The 23255-nt window shown below is 43.3% G+C and overlaps 1 protein-coding gene across 9 annotated transcripts in view; it reads left to right on the forward strand.

The window, feature by feature from the left end:
* Positions 1 to 7843: 7843 nt before the first annotated feature.
* Positions 7844 to 23255, forward strand: part of CHST11 (carbohydrate sulfotransferase 11) — a 280383-nt gene continuing 264971 nt past the window's right edge. For 3 of the 9 annotated variants that reach the window (XR_005583681.1, XR_005583680.1, XR_005583682.1), the window contains exon 1: positions 7907 to 8176. The gene's annotated coding sequence lies outside the window, so the exon portion shown is untranslated. Of the gene's footprint in view, positions 8177 to 13957; positions 14006 to 23255 lie in introns of those variants that run through there. The other 6 variants (XM_039484661.1, XM_039484655.1, XM_039484671.1 and 3 more) reach the window with 5 other exon arrangements.

Here is a 23255-nt window from a genome sequence, read left to right on the forward strand (position 1 = left end):
TGCAAAGTGTCTGGAACCCAACTGGATCTATCCAGCTGAGAACTACATTGCTGTGGGGGAGCACTCAGCTTGGGCAGAGCTACCATACCTTGATCTTATGCCACCCCCACCACACACACCTACCCTCAGCATGGGGTATCAGGAGAGGTATGTTGAGGCTGTGGCTGGAAGACCATTGCCAATAGATTGGCTCCAGCCTGCTCTCACGTACGCTGGGACAGAAGCTCATACAGATGCACCCAGTGACTCAGGTGAGGCAGCATGGGTCTATGACTAGGCCACTGGCCTGGGATTTAGGAGATGTAAATTCCCATCCCAACTCTGCTATTAGCCTGCTGGATGACCTTGATCAAGTGACTTCATCTCCGTTTCCCTAGCTGTAAAATGGGTTGATGATATTGACCTCCTTTGTAAGGCAATTGGGGGGAAAAAAAAGAAGCTAGTATTAACAGGCTCCCTGTGTGTGAATATGCATTATATGGAGATGATACTTGGTAAGAAGTGATCTTTCTATTTCTCCAAGCTTAGGACATAGCCAAGAGGTTGCAGACAATTATTGAAATATTACTCCATTTAAGTAATTGCCTAATATAGTTTCAGATCAGGTAACTGAGTGGGCCATATGAATTTTTCCAAGGCCTAATAATATTCCAGAAATGAAAATGTTTGGTAAAGGTTCATTACTAAGCACAGTCCAAAAAAATCCTGCTCCTTGTTCATTCACTATGGAAATTAATTCTGTACAGAAAAAGTTGTTCTTGGCAAATAGAATCTCATCTTTCAAAGGTTTCACAGTGTAACCAGTCACTAAAAACAGAATCTGCCAAACCAGAAATCTACCTGTAAACAGCTTGGCGTTAACAGAGAGCTTTTTAATATTTCCCTCCCCTGTTCTTTAAGCAAATAAACAAGGGTGAATTACTTTGCTCAGGGTAATATGGAACTGGTAGCACTTGAGAGAGAGCCAAGCTTAGCAGTGTCAGGATATGTGGAAACGACATTCAGTTCTACTAATGCCCCATTCACCCACCTGATCTCCAGACCTTTTGCTATTCCTGCCCGCCCCGGACCATTGTCCCTGATACAACAAAACCCTGGCTATTTCACTCCTGGGCCACTCCCGAATGGTGGTTCTGGGGTAAGAAGAACCATCCACCACAGACAGTATTAATTCATTAGGACATCTGGCTCCCAACAGAGAGGATATTAGTTCAGTTTATTGCACTGTATGTATCAATAATTAGATATGGGGACCACATTTTGCCTGAGCTACACCCAAGCAACCTCATAGCCCCTAGCTTTGACTTCAGGTTTTTTTTTTTTTTTTTATTGCTGGGCCTATGTGTCGGCAACTGTGTGATTAATAATGCTGTGTCAAAGAAACGGAAACAATATTAATGTTCCTTGAACAGGGGAGAGAGTCCCCATATTAGACATGCTCATAGCTTTTCACACCAGTATTATTCTGGAGGTTCCCTTCTGACTGGAACAAAAGGTTGAATACAAAATATTTTTCTTTATAAATAAGGAGACAGTGTGGCCAAGTGCATAGGGCACTGGATGGAAGGTTAGGTTCTATGTTTGTACAACACCTAGCACAACGTGGTCCTGGTCTATGATTAGTGATCCTAGGCGCTATGGCAATACAAATAATAAAAATAGACCTGAGTGCTAGTTCCAGCTCTGCTACTGACTTGCTAGATGACTTTGGTCATGTCACCTCACCCCTCTCTGTGCCTCTGTTTCCTTTTGTCTGTCTTGGCTATTTAGTTTGCAAATTATTCAAATAATAATAGGGCCTTTTATAAAATGGTCATATATTCAAATTAGCAGGGTTAAAAAACACCCTTATTGAGTCCAACATATTATAGCATTTATGCAGTTGTCAGAAGTTAGAAATGAAATCTGCCTCGAGCAGAAAAGCAATGGAGAAAACAAGCATGGTATGTGACAGAGATGGAAAGGTATCATCTGTACTGAAGAACAGTAAAATGTTTTGCCTACAGTAGTCTATCTTATGGCTTTCTCTAGTGCTTATTGCCACTTTCAAAATAGCTAAGGACATTTAGTTTTTGTATATGACTGACCCTGAACCCTTTATTTATCTAAGTAGTCCTTACCCACTATAGAAAGGCTATGGTCCCCATGAACTTTAGGGGACAATTCACAAGCATGAGAGCTGTAGGCTCAGATGATAATTACATAATCAGCGCAACTCGTATTCTTTTTGTAGGGAAATGTAAACTGCTTTAGGGCAAACATGATAAATTATTAGAGCTGGTAGCTCTGCCTGGAACACTTTCCTGTCCAAAATTTAATCTCCAAGGAAGCAGGGCTCCTGGAAATATAATTTAATCTTGTAGATTGGTTAATTAGTTGATCATGTACATGTTGGACAGCTAAACAGTTTACCTTCCCTGCAGCTCTGCTGTTACAATGAAGAATATAGCCTCCAAGTTTAGTGTTTAAACTGAGAAGCTGTAGCATATTTCACACACTATTGCTGGATGTACTCCCGCCAGACCCATTTCTCAAAGAACTACTAAGAAGAGGTGTCTAAACATAGAGAAGCATAGAGCTTTCTCTTTTCAGTTCTGTTAAAAGCTACTTGGACGAAGGATAAATCACGGGGATTATATGGTGAAAACAATTAATGTTTTTATACATTTAATCTCAAACGATCCAAAACATTTCACAAAGCACATACATACTATAAATGTATATGCAAATACAAATGGCTTCACGTACCGCTGGAATGTGGCAACGTTACACTAACATTTAGTACAAGAATACAGTATCTGTGCTGTATTGAAAATGGAACTACAATTACAAACAATCACTTTTAAATTTTAAGGGGTTTGCTGGACCAGCTCACGGGCGGGGGGCTCTGTAGGGAAGGGTGCAGTCTGGGTCTTCATCAGTCAGTCTGCAAAAGAGCCAGTCTAGAGACAGCTGGGTTGAGTTGTACAGCCTGATCTCTCTCTCTGATTGTTGTGTGTTAGTTCTCGTTTCTTAGAAGTAAAGTTGAACTGCAAGTTTTCAGGAAAAGTATTTGTTTTGTTGCTAACTTTGTGTGTGTGTGTGTGTGTGTGCTCGCGTGCACCATAAAAGTATCCAATGGGAAATCTCTAACCTATCAAGTACCTACCCACTACGGCTGGGAAGTTCAGCCAGCAGGCTCATCACGTAGGCCTGGTCTACACTATGGGGGGCGGGAGGGATCGATCTAAGATATGCAACTTCAGCTACGAGAATAGCTAATGTCATTTGCGCAGGTCAGATTCCTCCACTGGCAGAAGACCTTTTTGTCGGTGTACTTTGCATCGAAGCTACGGCTAGGCTGACATAGGTTCCGTAGTGTAAACACAGTCTGTGTCATATTCCCTCTTGAGATATGTCTACACTTCAGACTGGGCTGTGTGATTCTGATCATGCTAGCATGCAAAAAATAGTGTAGCTCTATCTACCTCTCTTTATAATGGGCTGACTCAAAACCCTGGCCCAACCTAACCCTCCTTTCCCTTTCAAACCAACAAAACATACCAAACAGAACCCCTTCTTCCCCCCTCCCCAATTTAGGTTTGTGGCAGGGCCTGTAACTTACTATGTTTGTACAATGTTACAAACACAATTACAATGGTTAGCATAATTGATGTTTGACTGGAGGGGGGTCCTCAGTGCTACTGCAATATAAATGTTTATTAATAACTTTAGAGTGTGCTCTGATCTTGATCGCTAGAACCCATCTCTAATAAATTACCAAAAGTCTCCCACTGAGCCTGAACAGTGATGAGCCTATTGAGCTTGACAGACATTATAAGTACTCAACGCCACCTGGGATCAGGCTCTATATCAATCAACATGTAAGAAAGACAGAGAAGCTAGGGCCAGAGAAAAATGTACCCTTCCAACCCATGGCACTCACAGCTGTTATTCCTCCTTTGCTAGGTATGAGGTCTGGGCAGATAATTGACTTTTTGTTTTTGGTTCACTGGCAGTTCCATAAAATCTGGACAAATTTTGTTTTTAGTTCAACCCAACCCTAAATTATTTTGAAATGTTTGGTGAATTAAAAAGTCAAAAGAATTAATTTTGGGTTGAAGGAAATGTTTTGTTTGAATCATACAAAACATTATGTTTTGAATGAGTAGTTTTGTTTTTTAATGTTTTTAAATAAAATTGAAGGAAATTTTAAAATAAAAAGTCATTTCAAACAAAGTCAAAATATTGTGTTTCTAAAATGCTGAAAGAAAACATTGATTTTTTTTATTTTTTTTTATTTTTTAGTTTAACCAAAATAATTAGGCGAAGTTCACACAAAGAAGCAAAATGTTCCAGTGAACTGGAATCTGCATTATTTTTGAAGAAGATGGGAAGTTTGGCTCAAAAATTTTGCCCAGCTCTACTAGGTATATACAGCATCAGAGTATTATCGAGAAAAGATATTTCTATTAAAGACAAAAGTACTTTTTCCCTCAGAATCCAGTTTGCTTTCTCTAACACAAGCACATTGTATCTATGGTCCCACAAGGTGGCGCTCCAAATGTACTTTTTGTTCCTGAGATAGTGTGTCTCTGACAGAAAAATGATGGACACTGCACTCAATCTCTGCAGGCTTTATCCAATTAAAAAGATGAGAAATTAGATTACATTCATGAAGCCTGTGGGTTTTCTATTATGCCACTGTTCACCTGTAACCCGCAAATGGTTAGCTCCCTTCTCTGCCCTGTGAGAGGCTCAATTAGGGAAAAAAATCAGCTTAAAAGGAGAGGCTTGTTCTAAAGAGAAACATATGGTGCTAAAAATAAACAGCCAAACATACATTAGAGCTGTTCTGCCACATAGTGAATTCAGATGAATGGTCCCCCTCAGGTTTGCAAGATTTCTACTACTTTCACCTGTCAGGCTGAGTCTTCACAGTAGCCCTAAATGAGGCCCATTAGCCTTGATGCAGAGAGCACAACCGTATATTTGTAAAGTGTCAGCAAGAAAGGGGAAATTTCCCCCTCCAGTTATGTTTAGAACATGCTTGTAGAGGGTGCTTAGTATCTTTTATGCTGTGCTGATAACCACTGTAACTCTATAGTTATGTGGAGAGACAGATTTGTGCCTAGCTATCACCGTGATTGGTGCTTCCTAAATACCTGCAACAGAGGAAACCCCTGTGAACTGTAAAGGGAAGAGTGTTGCGGCTCCTTTGGATATTACGGGAGGGGAAATTTTGTAGTGAGCAAAAGAAAGGAAAGCTGCACTGAATAGACTCGGTGGGAATGGGAGGAAGGTGGATAAAGAACACCTCTCTCAAACAAATAGGGTGGAGGGGTTAGTCTTTTATCTGCAACAGTGAAAAAGGCAAAAAGCTGCAGTTGTTTCTCCTCCCACTACAACATCTGTCCCTGTTGTGCAGCTGAAGTGTCTATTATCCGGTTCCTCTGGGGAGTCTGACTCTATTGTGTCTATGCTTTTGTGGTATCTACTGAGTCAGTTGGCCCTGGCCAAAGGAGGACCACAAACTGGGAAAAGATGCAAGCCAAAGAGCAATTGTTATTGCTAAGGAACAAGGTGAAGAGGGATTTCAGTCTGCATTTAGCCTAGGAGGGACATTCTAAACATAGTTGTAGACTGAGAATTTTGTTAGATACACAGAAAATAAATAAAAAAGGCCCTTAGCAATAGTGTTTGGCTGCATTTGTGGGTGGGTTCAGCTCAGCTTGTTTATAATTTCTGTTACAAACGTCTTGCTGCCTTAACCATGAGACAGAGGAGCTGATGACTAATTGCCATCCAAAGGGTGATCTGTTCTACGCAGGTCAACTCATATCCGTGCTTCACTGGGGTTCCGTATGTGCATAAGGATTTGCCCACACAAATTCAGTTGCAAGATTAGGGCTTTATTTTGTCATTATTAATCCTAAAGTTCTCTGGTTTCCTTTAGTTACACACTTTACATGCAGAGCTGGCATCTGGGGCCTACAAAATCCCCAAATCTAAGGGGGAGGTCTAGAAAAGCCAGAGCTTCCCCCCCCCACCCTCTGCTTCCCCCCGCCTTTATTTATTTCTAGCTCTCTTCCTTGCAAAGGTCTCTTAAGATAAACCAACTGCTAAGGTTGGGAGTTTAGTACCTATCTTTCATAAAGATCATCCGTTATTTATAGTTTCATCTACAGTTGCTCAGTGTTGGCTTTTGAGGAAATCAGGAAACCAATTTCTGGTTTCTCAATTTCTGAAAGAACCACACACCATTTTGCAACTGAGGGTAGGAAACTGCTCAAACTGTCGTTAGGGGATCACTGGGGGGGGGGGACCCAGCTCCCCTTCTTTAGGTCAAAAGAGGAGATTTCCCCCTTCTCCATGGCTGGTATGGTCAGAACTCCCACTCCTGTTTCAATCTTCTTTAACCGTTGGTGGCTGCTGCAAGCTCCTCCCTTGTGGTGAGCAGTTAGAGAGCTTTAGCCGTGCTCAGAAGAAGCAGGTCCAATGTCGTCTGGAATCTTGCATGTATAAATCTGTGTCTGACACACGTGAGGAGAAAGGGGGATTTACCCCAGGAACATAGAATGTTTGGAAAAGAATATTAAATTGAGTTTGCAAATCATAATCATTTTACTGTTCCCTCATCTGTCTGTATCCACTCATTGTTTCCTGTCCTACACATGTTATAGGCTTCTTGGGACAGGGACCATCTTTTCATTACATGGGTACAGTGCAAAGCACAATGGGGCTTGGATCCGTCTTTAGGTCTCCAGATGCTACCACAACACAAATAACTATTCACTGTAAAACAAGCAACCCTGCTGGAAATAGCACAGACAGCAAAGGCACTAATTCCATTCAATGTGCTGTTGTGAGGAGATTGCCCACATGGTTGTTAATACTACCTAGTGCCACTAGGTCTCAAAATGTTTTACCAAGGGGAATTAGGGTATATGTGGAGAACATTCAGTTATCATTAATAATACTTTTTTAAAAGGGCTATTGAACCTCATGCTTCAGGGTTTAGGACATTCCCTGCCTATCAGATCAGTCTGAGATTTAATGGGCGGGGGGGGACAGATTATCCTGTGCCTGCATACCAGAGGGTCCCCGCATCTTCCTCTGAAGCATCTGATACTGGCCACTGGGGGAAACAGGATATTGGATTAGATGGGCCTGGGGTCTGATACGGTATGGCAATTCCTATTTTATCCCCACTTTCTAGATAGGGAAATTGAGGCATGGAGATTAAGTAACAAATTACTGGTGGAGATGGGAATAGAACTGAGGTCTCCCAGGCCAGTGCCCTACCCATTGTATTACACTGTCTCTTCTTTAAGAACGACAAAAAGGTGTTACAAGTGCATGACAGTAGCACTTGCCCAGTTGAAGAGATGGGCTGACATTAAGCTGAAGGTTTGGGGTGAGGAAGTATAGCCCTGTTTTTTTAAGTCTGGACATTTAAACATCAATACAAGGATTTGGCTTTTGACTATGAGGCTGAAAATATGAATCACACAGTAGTTGTAGAACCTGGCTCAAAAAAACATAGTTCTTAGACCAGATCTGCTAAAATTGCTGGGAGAAATGGGTTCTAAAATTGAACTACTGAATTATTCTTAAATGGTACCTGGGATAACCAGTGCCAAGGTGGGGAAAATTGGATGTAGGAATTGGACCTCTGGCATAGCAGGATGTCTAGGAAGCAGCTATACTGTAGCAGGTGAACTCATATGGAGTCTGGATTTCATTAGAGAATAACAATGTAAGAAATGTCAGTAAGGGAGCACTACAAATTCAGCCTAGTAAAATCCCCTTTAAAGATATGATCCAGGTGAAACAATTGCTTTGCAGGCAAGTAATCTGTGGTGAGCAAACTATCCTGAGCTCCAGGGGCTGGAACTATAATTACAATCACATGGGTGGGTAACTTCCAGCAAAGGAAAGAAAAATGGAGAAAATTTGCTTTGAAACAGAAGAATAGGGTAAGATTTTAGGTCTTAATCCTGCAAATTGTATATATGTGTAAAGTTACTCACATGCAGGAGTGAGCCTTACAGTTGAACTGAGCTGAAGCAGGAAAGCATTCTGGTTAGGTTGCTAAATGTTTTTGATAACTGACCCTAAAGAAGGGAACAACTGTTGCAACAGTAGAAGCTAGTAGAATCTGGCACAGGAGAAATCATTAATGGAAAAGGTGAAGGTAAGCTCGCAAAGTTTTTAATGGATTTGTTCCAGTACCTTTTAAATGAGAAGTTCTGGGAAAGGTTTGTGGGAAAGAAATTAGGATTTATTAATGACTTTCTAATTTCAGTTTCCTTTAATCACTGAGAGAAGGAAATAATCAGTGTTTGCCCAGTGGCAGAGGAAACAAAAAATCACATGAGACATTTTCTAGCCTTTAAGGCCCTGATTCTGCTTTATTCACATAAGTCTTTTTCAGGACTACTCATTTGAGTCAAGTTAGTCATGTACTGTACTTGTTTGCAGCGTTGGACATAAGGTGTATTAAATCAGTGGTGAATAAACAGCCAATTAAACTTTTCACAAAATTGAATTTTCTTATCAAACTGACTTTTCTGCATCAGTGTTTTATAAATTCAGACTGTCAATATCTTTGTGCAGTGGCTCATCTGAAAACAAAATAAAATCTGTTCTTGGCTCTATGGAGAACAATTCAGATCATTACTTTATCAATCTGCCCACTATTTTCTGTAGTCACATGTTGTATAAAGATCTTCTCTTGAAGGTGATGGTGGTTCTTGATATTGAAATAAAATGTATTTCTTAATTATATTTATGGATTGAAAATGGCTGTCTCTTGTGTATTCTTCTATGGTAGTTCAGCAAAACAACTTGATAACCACACAGGCAGTCCTTTCCCTAAAATATCAAATGAGATCAATGTTAATTTGTATTCCAGATTAGAAATTCAACTCTTTACTGTTGGCTCCAGTAAGTAGAGGAAGGATGGTCTAGTGGTTAGGCTGCTATCCTGAAATTTAAGAGCTGGGGTCAATTCCCTACTCTGCCACAGACTTTCTGTGTGTCCTTGTGCAACTCATCTTGTCTAAGCATCCGTGCCCCTTCTGTAAAATGGGGATAATAGCACTTCCCTACCTCTCAGAGGTGAGGCTAAATGCATTAAACCTTATGAGAGGATTAGATACTGTGGTAATGGGGTGTCTGTGTCTCATAAGTACCTATGAGATAGATAGATCAAATAGGTACTGATCTAAATGATTTCTTGGAATTAACTGGCCCATGCTTCACCTGTAACCCTGAAAGGGCATGCACTCTCTGCAGTATTCAAACTAATTGTCTAACATCTGTCCCCTTGCAGGAAGATTTTATTCACAAAGTGTATTGTAACAGGTGTGTACTGTACTATATAAAACCACATTTTCAAAGGCACTTTGCAGTCAACAGCTTCAATGTAGGCACCTAAATGCCGTGGCCAAATTTTCAGAAGTGTTCTGCTCCTGTTGAGTACAATGAGGGCTGAGCACATCTGAAAATCTAGCTGCTTCATTTAGGTGCTTAACTGGAAGCTGAGCTCTTGGGGAGGAAGGAACCTGGTCCTAAATGTATTATAGCAGCACCCCTTTAGCCTACAAAGCTATTGAGGAGTAGTAGTAATGTTGTAACACATCAGACTGATATGAGAGTGAATTTTAATCCATAGCCCAGTCATCTGACTGAGGTCAGGGCTACAAAAGGTTAATACCCATCTCATAAGACAGGGGTCAGTATCCACTGTCTAGTGGCTGCTGTTACTCTTCACAGATCTTCATTGTTTGGAGCAGTTTTATATGCTTCCGCACTGCCATGCTTCTTTCCAGTTCTGGGTGTGTCCTTGAAATCCTGTTCCTATTCTACATATAGCCAATCTAATTCTTCCCCACCCCCAGTTTAGTTTCACTGTCTTCAGAAATTATAGAACCAAACCACAGGTCTTTTCTTAACATGTTTCCAACATTACCTTGGATCATAAAGAATCTAGGTACTACGGAGATTGGTGTATTTAAAAATCCACACTTTTTTTTTCTCTTTTTTTTTCAGGAGCTTTTTTTCTCCCCCAGTGTCATTAGCAAATGTATGTGGTCTTTCATTCTCTGTTGGATCAAAGAGACTTGAAGCAGTCCAATGATCAAATTTCTTGGGTTTCTCCACTGGAGCTTTTGTTTCCTGCTTTGAACAAGATACGTGCTAGAATCGCCCAGCTCATGTCCAAACATGAATGGCAGCTCTATTTTGGACTCTTTCACTTGTGTTCTGTAAGCCATACAAAGAATGGAATATTCCATTCTTAATGGTGTTTTATACAGGTAGCCGTCTTGAACTAGTTAATTTTCTACCATTCCATCACATTGTAGGTGTGCTGAGGTGGTGTGGATGTCAAGGATCACACCCTGCTGCTGTTAGACTCTGTATTCAGAGTTTTTCCCTGATCTGTATGAAGCTGAGATGGGACCCTAAATCCAGAAGAGTTGGCTTATTAGAACATCGGCCATAACTGATATATTATTGGGTGACTGTCAGACCTCTTTCTCCATGATAAACAACAAGAGTAGAGTGCAAGACTTGGTCTCTGACAAAAGCCTAAACATGTGAACACCCATGTGTTCCCTGGGTGATCCCATAAAATACAGCTGCTTTGTGGCTCTTCATGGGTGAAGGCTGTTTTTCTTTCTTTCTCTCTCAACCTTGCTGCTCAAAGATTATATTTTCTGCTTCAATCTTTTACATCTCTTCTGTTCTCTCCAATATTCTCCTTTAGTGTATCTCAGATTTTCACAACCCAAAATATCCAATAGTTTTTAAGCTCGTGGCACAACCTAAATACTACTCTTTCAATGATCTGGTTCAACAATCATGGGATGGTTTCTCCTATTGCCTTCTAGGTTTTAAATTCCACTCTTACCCAATGAGGCCATAAGTTGTGTGTGTGGTTTTTTTTTTTAATGGCATTTTGGGGGAATGCTATATTCTAGTGTCCTTGTGGTTGCTATGTGGCTTTGCCATACATTGTTCTAATGTCTATATTGTCCGTTTGTTTCCACTCTTCCAATACTGCTGTGTCGTTGCACTCCATAATGCTTTATAGAAATATGCTAATGAGTGTAAATATGACATAACTGGAATGTTTTATGCTAGATATGCCATGTAACACATCTCTGCAAAGGTTATGATCTACTGGATATATGCATCCTATGAGTATGCATGTATCATTTTTGTATTTGAAGTTATGAATATTGGCTATGTACTTGTTTGATTTTTTTTTTAAGTAGCCTCAGTGAAGCTTTTGGTCAGCTTCTTGAGAAATGACTATTCTCAGTAAGTCAGGGCCACCCGGGGGGCGCAAGTGGGGCAATTTGCCCTGGGCCCCACAGGGGCCCCCATGAGAAGGCCCTGGCCCCGCCTCCGCCATCCCCCAGCGCCTCAGCATGCTGCGTCCAGGAGCGGCCTTGGACAGAGCTAAAGCTGCGTGGCTCCATCGGGGCCTGAGCTCCTCCCCGCTCAGAGCCATGTGGTAAGGGGGTGGGGCTGTGAGCAGGTGCTCAGGTCCCACTAGAGCTAGGCCGCTGCAGCAGTGTCCAGGGCTGCTCCTGGACGTTGCGCATTGAGGCTCTGGGAGAGGGAGTAAGTGGGGGTAAGCAGCATGGTAGGGGGCCGGGGCGGGGGGATTGGATAAGGGGCAGAGAGTCCCGGGGGCAGAGGTTCTGGGGGGGGCAGTCAGGGGATGGGGAACAGGGGGTTGGATCGTGGGCATTCCCAGGGTCTGTCAGGACTCGGCGGGGGTGGGTGGATAGGGGTCAGGGCAGTCAGGGGACAGGGAACGGGGGGGATTGGTGGGGTCTTGGGGTGGTGGTTGGGTGGTGATGATGAGGAGACAAGGAGCAGGATGGGTTGGGAAATCTGAGGGGGGCAGTCAGGGCAGGAAGTGGATGCGAGTCAGATAGGGGGCAGGGGCAGGCTGTTTGGGGAGGCAGAGCCTTCCCTACCCTAAAGCTCATTCAGCAGTTTGAGGCTTGCAGACAGCTATTTAATACAAAGAGACAAGCTGTTATCTTTCCCCTTAGGGCTACCATCCCTTTCACTTCTCAAATGTCAAATTATAGTCTACATTTAATTTCAGTGCCCCAGGGTCGCTTCATTTAAAATTAGCCACTTTAGATTAACAGTGATAGAACCATGGGGGAGGCACCACATGAGAAGAACAATATCGTACACCACCTACCTCCTTCCCAACCCTACCAAGGGAGCCCCCCCCCCCCTGCACTCCTCAAGGCTCCAGAGGGGTTAATTCAGAGGGTCTCAAACTTTTGTACTGGTGACCCCTTTAACATAGCAAACCTCTGAGTACAACCCCCCCTTATAAATTAAAAACACTTTTTTTATATATTTAACACTATTATAAATGCTGGAGGCAAAGCAGGGTTTGAGGTGGAGGCTGACAGCTTGCAACCCCCAGTAATAACCTCATGACCCCCTGAGGGGTCCCGGCCCCCAGTTTGAGAACCCATGGGTTAATTTTAGCACCCTGTGTCTATTCACATACATGTGCTATTTTGAGCATTTCAGTTTTCACAACATAGGCTCATCCCAGATTCTGGAACAAGCTCAAATGCTCAGTTTGTGGAGTATGTACATAAGCTATACTAAAGACAAACCCACAGTAAGCATCTCCAGTTTGTGAGGGACCCCGTGGAGCCAGTCTCTAGGAAACAGATACATTCATGGAGGTTAAGTCTATTAATCACTATTAGCCAGGAAGGGTAAGGAATGGTGTCCTTAGCCTCTGTTTGTCAGAGGGTGGAGATGGATGGCAGGAGAGAGATCATTTGATCATTACCTGTTAGGTTCACTCCCTCTGGGGCACTTGACATTGGCCACTGCTGGTATCCAGGATACTGGGCTGGATGGACCTTTGGTCTGATCCAGTATGGCCATTCTTATGTTCTAAGCTAAATGAACCCAAAGTTATGGAGACAGATATGAGTTAAGGAAGATAGCAGAGTATCAGAAACCTGGAAAAATCTCTGACTGGATGGGCTCAGGTGTTTGGTTACAAGCTCAGGTGGTTCCAAAGTTTTGGATGTTTTTTTAAGCAGATTTTTTTTATTGTTTCTTTAAACAAACACAGCAAGCAGCAAATAGTTGGCCAAACACTTCTGAAACCCCAAACCATGTTCAGGTTTTGGCAGACTAATTTCAGCTTTTCAATTAAAAAAACCACAGCAAATTTTGAAGGAAAGCAGACACTGATTTTTTTCTTCTGCTTTTTAAAACCCTCCAGTTTTGATCCAAAAAAAGTTTTGACGGAAAATATTTGTCCAACCCTTTTAATGAGCTTTAGTGCCTTTTAGCACTAGCTGATGCTGAGAACCAGTGATACCTTGTAAAGGTGACTTGAAAAGAAGTTTTCTCAAAACTGGGTTTGTGCTGAGATGTGGAAGGTTTTTAAATGTTTATTTTTCCCAGGGCTGCCTTGAGGGGGCAAGTGGGGCAATTTGCCTCAGGCTCCGCAGACTACTATAGAATACTAGTATTCTATAGTATTGCAACTTTTTAAAAAAAAATTTTTATGGAAGGGGCCCCTGAAATTGCTTTGCCCCAGGTCCCCTGAATCCTCTGGGTGGCCCTGCAGTAAGTGCCCAATCAAGAAACACTTAAGCTGACAATGAACTTTGAGATATGCCAATCCGCATCTGAGCTTTCCTGGGAATGTGGCATTGGCCTGTAAAGAACTGAGTCATGCATGGACATGTGACTTGCCCATGTGACTTCAAAACTCCATCTTGTAGCTGGATTCTGCATAGGAGAGGGGAAGGGGTTTCCACCCACAAGAGAGACTATATAAGCCCCTGGGGTAACCCCTCCATTTTGTCTTCAGGTGGCATCTCTTTGGGGTGGAGAGGCTGAAAGAAACTGGAACAAAGGACAGTAACTACAGGGGTGTGAGTGATTGTTGGACCCAGACTAGAAGGAGGCTTGTCTGTCAAAGAAGCTTATTGGAATATCTCTGAGGGTGAGATTTACCTGCATTCAGCTGCCTACTGTATTAGGCATAGACTTGTGTGTTTTGTTTTATTTTGTTTGGTAACTTACTTTGTTCTGTCTGTTATTACTTGGAACCACTTAAATCCTACTTTTTGTATTAAGTAAAAAGCAATTTTATTAATTAATACCTCGGAGGGCAAACAGCTGTGCATATCTCTCTATCAGTGTTATTTATAGAGGGTGAAAAATTTGAGTTTACTCTGTATAAAGCTTATATAGGGTAAAACGGGTTCATTTGGGGTTTGGACCCTATTGGGAGCTGGGTATCTTAGTGCTGGAGATAGGAGCACTTCTTAAGCTGTTTTCAGTTAAGCTAGTGGGGGACATGGTTCAGACCTGGGTCTGTGTTTGCAGCAGGCAAGCATGTTTGGCTCAAACAAGGCAAAGTACTGAAGTCCCACGCTGGCAGGGAAAACAAGCTCAGAGATAGTCTCGGCACATCAGGTGGCAGTCCCAAGGGGGTTTCTGTGATCCAACCCGTCACAACTGCCTCTGTCCCAGTGGTGAAATGAGGGATACTTGCACTGCTTCTAATGTTGAGCATTTGGGGAAATGCCATTCATTCATTAGCATACTCCTTCACCCTGCTCAACCAGTTCTATGTTAGGCAACGTTTGCAGTTGTCCTCCCAACAGGGAAACCTGGACATCCTTTTTCTCCAGCTGTCTGACCTTGAAATCCTATTCCTATAATTTGTGTAGCCAACTACTGCTTGGCATTCTTGCCGCTAAAGAGCCATTAGAAAGATGAATGAGCTGTAAATTTACTCCTTTACAAATGATGATAAAAATAGCCAGTGGATTCCTTTCTGTTGGCACAATAATTGCATTCTGCAGAACATACACATTTCATGGCACTTACCTCTAACTCTTCTAGCCTTTTTCATTGTGTAGGCCCAAGAATTTACATATGTATTTAACAGGACTGGGGGATAAAAACAAGGGTAAATGAACAATAATCTCAGGCATCCCTTTAGCTCTACCAATGGCAAATTGCACTCTGGTGGTTACATAAAGGGCTTTCGCTTACTGTGTAGGAAAAAGTATGACCTAAATTAAAACTGCTGTTAAAGTCTACTTTTTGCTATACAACCACATGTCACCACAAGGTATTCCAAAGCCTTTTACAGTGTTAACAGCCAAGTCATGGTCAAGCTTTAGATCAGTGTTTTCCAAACTTGGGACACTGCTTGTTTAGGGAAAGCCCTTGGTGGGTCAGGCTGGTTTGTGTACCTGCCGCGTCCGCAGGTCCGGCCAATCGCAGTTCCCACTGGCCGCGGTTCGCTGCTCCAGGCCAATGGGAGCTGCTGGAAGCGGCGGCCCCCATTGGCCTGGAGCAGCAAACAGCGGCCACTGGGAGCCACAATCAGTCGAATCTGCGGATGTGGCAGGTACACAAACCGGCCTGGCCCGCCAGGGGCTTTCCCTGCAGAAGTGGCGGAACAAATTTGCTATTACAGTGGTTCCCAAACAGGAATATAACATTACCTTCCCCCTCCCTAACACCACTGTCATTTTTCTCTGTGCCCGCTATCACACTTCAGGGCCACTGCACCTGTATTTCCTCTGCCCCCGTCCATGGTCTAGCAAGGGAACCTACCCTAGGTTCCTGGCTCCTCAGCTGTCCCCTCTCTTGGGTAGAGAGTCCTGTCTCTCTTGCTCCTGAGCTGGGTTTTTCCAAGCTGCACTGTTCCCTGCCTACACTGTGATATCCCTAGCACAGTCAGACTGCCTAACCAGGCCAGCATCTACACTTTGCTTTCTCTTTGAAGGCTTATGAACAGCATAATTGCCAGTTATAAATTATGACTTTATAAGCAAGCACATTTGTTCTTAAGGTGACAGCATTACTGAGAAGACAATAAAAGTTCCTGTATACAGGCTACAAGCTTACCAGAGATCTCCTATTGGTCTTATGGGGTCTCAATAGGCCAAAATCCTTTCAACCTTTCCCAGGAAGTATTGGGGACCTCCTTGGACAGAAAGTCTTGCCCCTGTGCTGATCAGAAAGCTGGTTCTGAGCCAGTTTAAATTCAAGCAGTTTATCCAAAAGTCCTTTGTCTGTTGGTCTCTGGAGAATCCAGTTTGAACTAGTATATGCAAACCTCTCCAGGTGGTGGTGCCTCTCTGGCAGAGTTGCAACTGGAGTGAGTGTGCCTAATTTTTCCCCTCCCCCCTCCCCCACCATTCTTAGTTTCTGGAGGAGCTGTAATCACCTTCCCACATGGAATTACATACACTCCCTGGCCACAATGATAAAAACTTAATACAGTAAGATCTCCCAAAGATATTGCCAGAAGTTACCCTATCACACCCCACACAACTCCAAGTCTGCACCCCTAGTCATATACTCCCAGGGTCCCTCGCTGTGCTCAGTGCAGCACCATTGATCTGGGGAGTGGCAGACATCATCCAGGACAATAAGTCCTGAGTGAAGGGTTAGGAAATACAATATCCTGGGGTCTCCTTTGAGCAGGGACCAGAAGATAAGGAATTGCAAAACAGGTCTCTGGCATTCAAATTGACCAGGGAAGGAAACAGATTCAGAGATGGTATTTCCTCAGCTGCAGTTATATAAAGGAAACTCGTGTATTTGAGAGATCTGTGTTATTTGCTCAGGTCATTTGAATGCCAGAGAACTGTCTGAAACATCACAATCTTCCTAATAGAGTGCCAAGATTCAATGACAAACCCATGTGCACAGTTGCAAGTAGCCCTATGTCTATTTGGGAGAGTCACAGGTTAAATACGAATATAAATGGGAACTACCAGGATCTGACAGGAAAACAATACTCCCTGAAAGGCAAAAATGAGGAGATTTAGGTGAAATGTCCATTATGATGCCCCATGCATCCTGGGGATGGAAGTTTAAATAAAAGTGGTAAGGAGTACATGTTGGCAAAGTAAGTTTAAATAAAGGTGTAACTGATCAATCAGATCATGACAGATTCAGGAACTGCAGAGATGAGATTTTTGGATGCACGTGTATCAAAACACAGAAACCCAGGCTTAACAGAAAGGAGGGGGGTGGTAACGATGAATTGCAGAATAGCCAAGTGAGTCTGGGAAGATTACACCCCCCCCCCCCAAGACCAGTGTAAAAGCCTCGTTAAAGATCATCAGCTGAAGAGAACAAAGAAGATAAATTTGGTATAGACTATAACCTTGTTTAAAAAAAAAATAAGATTTTGAGTGTGTTAATACAGCTGTTACCTAAAGGGAAATGAGAGTGATTTGGAGCACCTCCAAAATTGTATCTGTGCAGTGTAGACAATGCAAAATTGTGTTACTTAACCTGGCAAAATAACAGTGGTAATTGGATACCATCTTGGTCTCAATGTAATGGAGCCTGATGGACTGCATCTGGCCAGGTGACAGGTTTTGAGACACCCCTCCTCCCCCGCGTTGAGATGTGTATTGGTATAGCCACATGAATGAAACTAAAAGCATTCTAGAGTTGGTACCACTCAACTTAAATTTCAGCATATACTGGTAATCAGTTGATACCATTGCAAATTGGTGCTCTAATATCTGTAAAAAAGTGACAAGTATCAGAGGGGTAGCCATGTTAGTCTGGATCTGTAAAAGCAGCAGAGAGTCCTGTGGCACCTTATAGACTAACAGACGTTTGGGAGCATGAGCTTTTGTGGGTGAATACCCACTTCGTCGGGTGCGTGTAGTGGAAATTTCCAGGGGCGGGTGGGTGTGTGTGTGTGTGTGTGTGTGTATATATATATATATGCAAGCAAGAAGACTCTTTGCTGCTTGTAAAAAGTGAGTCCCCAGAAATGCCTCACAGTAAAGCCAGGACCAGAAAGTGGATTAAAAATCCCAGTCAGTGCACTATTTCTGTTTCTATGTCGTAATTGTTTCCATGTCCTCATGATTCTTAACATCTCCCAGTGGAATGCTGAACATACTGAAGTATGTAAGGGAAGCCAAGTAGGAAAAGTTATATAGAGAAATGTATAAAAGAATTCTGAAATAGTCCAAAATCTAGGACAGCCTTGGGGGTGGGAAAAGAATATAAACAGTTCATGGACTGTTTAAATTAGGAATGTCCTTAATAAACCAGGGTGATTTAAAAACTAAAAACCAATTAAAATAAAGGTTTGAATCAATAAACTTGAGTGTCTCAGACATGAGCATGTGGCATTCTCCCCCAACACAGAAGGGTCTCCTTTGAGCGGGGACCAGAGAGTCAAACAGTGAAAACTGCTTTAGAGCTTCTGAGCTATTCTCTTCTTCATGCTCCCTGCTGACTTCCAATTGTCCCAGGGAATAGTACATCAGTGTGATCTGTCTGAGCAGCAATAAAGGGGACAGAGTTAAGTTTGTGTGGGCATGTGCTGTGGAAGGCATGATCTTAACTATACATTTCCTGGTTTTCTAATGTTTGTGCTTTGTTTGCTTGAGTGTATTTCCTATTTCTCCCACTGTCTGGAGCAGCACAAGACACTGCTAAGCAAGCTGACCTGTCTAACAAAAATGTGTATTGGCAAATTAGAACTCACTCAAGAGTCCAATGCGAAGTCCTCTCTTATTGCTGGTGGTATTTTAAAAAGGAGCTGAACCTTTATTTGAAAATTATGGGGGGGAGGAAATCACATAAGAGAATAAAATCATTCCCATTTGAAACCAATGGTGGTTTTATTGCTTGTAAATCATTTAAAAGCAAATACTTAAATGCTGTTTAGTCAATTGCAATTCAGTTATTTTATAAAAGATAGATTTAACGTACAAAGCTACATGCAGCCAAAACTATTGATCTGTCTGCCAGTTACACTAGACAGAAATGAAGTAAGCGTCAGTTTTATTATGTTTAATTGCTGTCTGGCATTTTAGTATAAAAACTTAAAGCACTACACAGGAATACTTGAGGTGCAGAGCCTCCTTTCTCTGTGTGCATGCATACTGTACTGCTAAACCTGGTACCATTCTGAATAGCCACTGCTCAGGCTGCAGAGGTGGTTCCTCATAATACAAGTAACTTGGACCCAAATCCTGAATGGTATTAAGGCACCTAAATATCTTTGAGGATCTTGGTGCTAGATTACGACTGCCCTAAGAGCGGGATGATCCATCTGCATAAGGCAGGGCACCTAGAGCCTCTGTGTAGCCCGATTCCCCTCTCCTTCCATGCTCCTACTTGTGATGCAGGTAGCCAGAGCAAAGGTGTAGGGCAGTGTTTCCCAAACTCGGGACACCGCTTGTTTAGGGAAAGCCCCTGGTGGGCCGGCAGGTTTGTGTACCTGCTGCGTCCGCAGGTCCGGCCGATCACGGCTCTCACTGGCTGCGGTTCGCTGCTCCAGGCCAATGGGAGCTGCTGGAAGCAGTGGCCAAGCGGCGGCCAAACATCCCACAGCCTGTGCCACTTCCAGCAGGCATTCGCATGGCACTTTTGTAGCTGCCATTGCAAGGTATTTACGTGCCCAATACGCTAAACATTTGTGTGCCCCTTCATACCACAGCCACCATTCCAGAGGACATGCTTCCATGCTGATGATGCGTTTTTATTTATTTATTTATTTTAAATGCATTCATTAAATTTGTGACTGAACTCCTGGATGGTTCAGTGAGAAGGAAGTCTGGCTAGGGAGCTTTGCCCATAAGCGTGACAAATATTTTATCCAAAAGCTTACAATATCATGTTAATCCTTCTAAACAAATTCAAAGATTATTTTTCTTGTACATACTAAAGAGTCATTTTATATAGGCACCTGGGCAAAAGAAAAACAGGAATCCTTAGAGACTGATGAATATTATACTGTATCTTTTACTGTATCAACTTACTCATTGGTACTCTACCTAACAATGAGTCTGTTCTGGGTACTGTCTGTAAACTCAGAGGTGACAAATATTGAGAAGGCTACAGATCTGATGATGTCTACGACACACACAGTAAAATAAACTGAGGAAAATAAGATTACCATATTGTTACACTGTCAAGTAAAGTTAATACCATCACTAAAAGATTTTACAGGGTAACTTTGTAAAATTTTCTTTTGTTGTAAGTTTCAGTCCCAGAAGGTGACTGCAAATCACAGAGCTCTAAATATGTCATTGGCAAAGCTACGTTCTTTAAACTATTTACCAGCTATGTACAGCTGAGCAATAAGACATGCTAATATGTGTTAGAGAGAGGAGAAAGGGGCTTCATGATTAAATTTTATGCACAAATCAAAAAGCTTAATCTTGTGGCCAGATCAGATCATTTTATCAGCTGTGTGCGTGCAAACTCAGACTGACACCTGCTGATGGATCCTGAGTAGGACTGTTGATTAATCACAGTTAAATCACATGATTAACTTAAAAAAATGCATTTTAATCACACTTTTAATTGCCCTGTTAAACAATAGACTACCAATTGACATGTATTCAGTATTTTTGGATGTTTTTCTACATTTTCAAATGTATTCAGTTACAACACAGAATACAAAGTGTACAGTGCTCACTTTATAGTTTTGATTACAAATATTTGCACTGTAAAAATGATAAACAAAAGAAATAGTATTTTGCATGACAGTACTTCTATGAGGTGAACTGAAATCTCTTTATCATGAAAGTGCAATTACAAATGTAGATTGTTACATAACTACATTCAAAAATAAAAGTGTAAAACTTTAGAGCCTACAAGTCCACTCAGTCCTACTTCTTGTTCAGCTAATCACTTAGACCAACAAGTTTGTTTATGTTTATGGGAGATAACTGTAATTTTTTAAATTGCTTGACAGCCCTAATCTTCAGTTATAAAATGTATTCAGCACCTGCTGGTATTATGAGGACAGCTAGAGACAGTTAATTTTTGTAACAAATTATAAATAACGCTCCTAAAAAGTCAACCCAAAAGGTGCTGCCAGGGGAAGGATCTGCAGTCAGTTTGTCATCATTATCAAGATAATGGGCCTGCTGGGTTTTGTTTTTGTTTTGTTCCCCTCCTGCCCCCCATTCATTTACACCAGTTTTACTTCAGTGTGACTCCAGTGAAGTCAATGGAGTCACTATATCAGAAAATCCATGCAATCAAGCACCATGTGTTTTAAGATGCATTCCTTTTGTTTCTTAACACTACCCCACTTGGGTTCTGAGGCATGAAATTACAAAAAGTTTCAAAAGGCAAGCCCTCCAGAGAGCTTTGCCCACCTGTCCTTTAACATTCAGAAGAGGGAACTGTCAGCCTGATCCTACCTATCTGATATTAACCTTCACTGCTGCATCAGGATGAGAGGTGATCTTTTAGTGAGTATCTGGGACCCAACTAGGGTTGCCAACTTTCTAATCGCACAAACACCCTTGCCCTGCCCCGCCCCTTCTCTGAAGCCCTGTCCGCGACTCACTCCAGCCCCCATCCCTCCGTTGCTTGCTCTCCCCCTGCCCTCACTCACTTTCACCAGTCAGGGGGTTGGAGTGTGGGAGGGGGTGCAGGCTCTGGGGTAGGGGAGAGGTGTTTGTGTGGGAGGGGGCTCTAGGCTGAGGCAGTGCATTGGGGTCTAGGATGAGGGCTTGGGGTGTGGGCTCCAGAAGGGAGTTGGGGTGTGGGAGGGGGTTCAGTATTGGGGCAGGTTTTGGGGTGCAGGAGGTGGTGAGGGGTGCGGGCTTACCTTGGGCAGCTCCTAGAAGCGATCGGCATGTCTGGCTCCTAGGCGCAGGGGTGGCCAGTTGGCTCTGCATGCCGCTCCTGCCTGAAGGCACTGCCTCCACAGCTCCCATTGGCTGTGGTTCCCGGTAAATGGGAACTGAGGAGTCTGCGCTTGGGGCAGTGCGCAGAGACCTCCTGACTGCCCCTGTGCCTAGGAGCTGGAAAGACATGTGGGTCACTTCCAGCAGCCGCGCAGAGCCAGGGCAGGTAGGGAGCCTGCCTTAGCCCAGCTGCACTGCTGACCAGACTTCTAGCGGCTTATTAAAGTCTCCCGGATTGCTTTCAATAGCCACTGGGAGATCGATGCTGATTCTAGTAGACTCCTGGACAATCCGGGAGGCTTGGCAACCCTAGACCCAACCCATTTAAAAACTTATGCCTTAAACGGCATTCAGAAGTGAATAGGTGGCGAACACAGATACCTGAGCACACTAGTGTGGTGTGCTCATAATGGCCCATGCCACTCCAAAGATGGGTTTCTGCATTCTGTGCTAGCTGAAGCTTCTGGTTGGCCTTCAAAGGGAAGATAACCTACACCAATGCACTCTGCTTAGAGCTATCATAAAGGGGTGCCAAAGGCATAGGGTTGCCAGGCATCCCATTGTCGACTGGAACACTCGGTCAAAAAGGGACCCTAGTGGCTCTGGTCAGCATAGCAGACTGGGCTGCTAAAAGACTAGTTGGCTATAGTGGGGCAGGCTGGCTCCGTGGGGCTCCCAGGAAGTGGACGGCATGTCTTCTGTCTCCTAGAAAGAGGGGTGGCTGGGGGGCTCTGCGTGCTGCCCTTGCCTGCAGGCACGTCCCCGAGTACAGGCTCCACAGCTCCCATTGGCTGGGACCGTGAGGTGGCGCTTGTGGGCAGGGGCAGTGCGCAGAACCCCTGGGCTCCCCCTCTGCCTAGGAGCTGGAGGAACATGATGCCATTTCCCTGGAGCTGCTTGAGGTCAGCACTGTCTGGAGCTCACACCCCAAACCCTCTCCCACATCCCAATCCCCTGCCCCAGCCCTGAGCCCTCCTGCACTCCAAACTCCTCATCCCCAGCCCAGAGCCTGCTGGAGCCCTTACTTTCTCCTGTACCCCAGCCCGGTGAAAATAAGTGAGGTGAGTGAGGGTGTGGGGAGAGTGAGGGATGGGGGATAAAGTGAGCAGGGGTTGGGCCTTGGAAAAGGGGTGGGACCTCAGAAAAGGGGTGAGGCAAGGGTGTTTGGTTTTCTGCAATTAGAAATTTAGCTATCCTACAAAGGCATGAATTGCTGTTGATTGGTCCTTATTAGAGGAAAGTTTGCAATGGATCCACTAAAACCAAGTCTATCAACCTTTTCAGTTCAACGTAGCTGTGCAGTTCCTACACTGTCAACACTATTTCTTCTAAATGTTTTCCCATTGGGTCTGGTTTCCATCTATCAGGGATGAGTCACAGATAATTTTTTCATCCATTGGCTAGATGCTGGGAAGGTAGGGAGCCTGTAGGTTCTGGGTCCAATGAAAGGAAGATAAAGAGAGTATCAGAGTTGAGAGGATTTGGGCTAAAGTCTCATCATAAGACCTCCCCTAATGCCGCTACATAATACGGAACAGC

The sequence above is a fragment of the Mauremys reevesii genome, linkage group 1 (genome assembly GCF_016161935.1).
Source record: "Mauremys reevesii isolate NIE-2019 linkage group 1, ASM1616193v1, whole genome shotgun sequence".
NCBI classification, from domain to species: domain Eukaryota; kingdom Metazoa; phylum Chordata; order Testudines; family Geoemydidae; genus Mauremys; species Mauremys reevesii.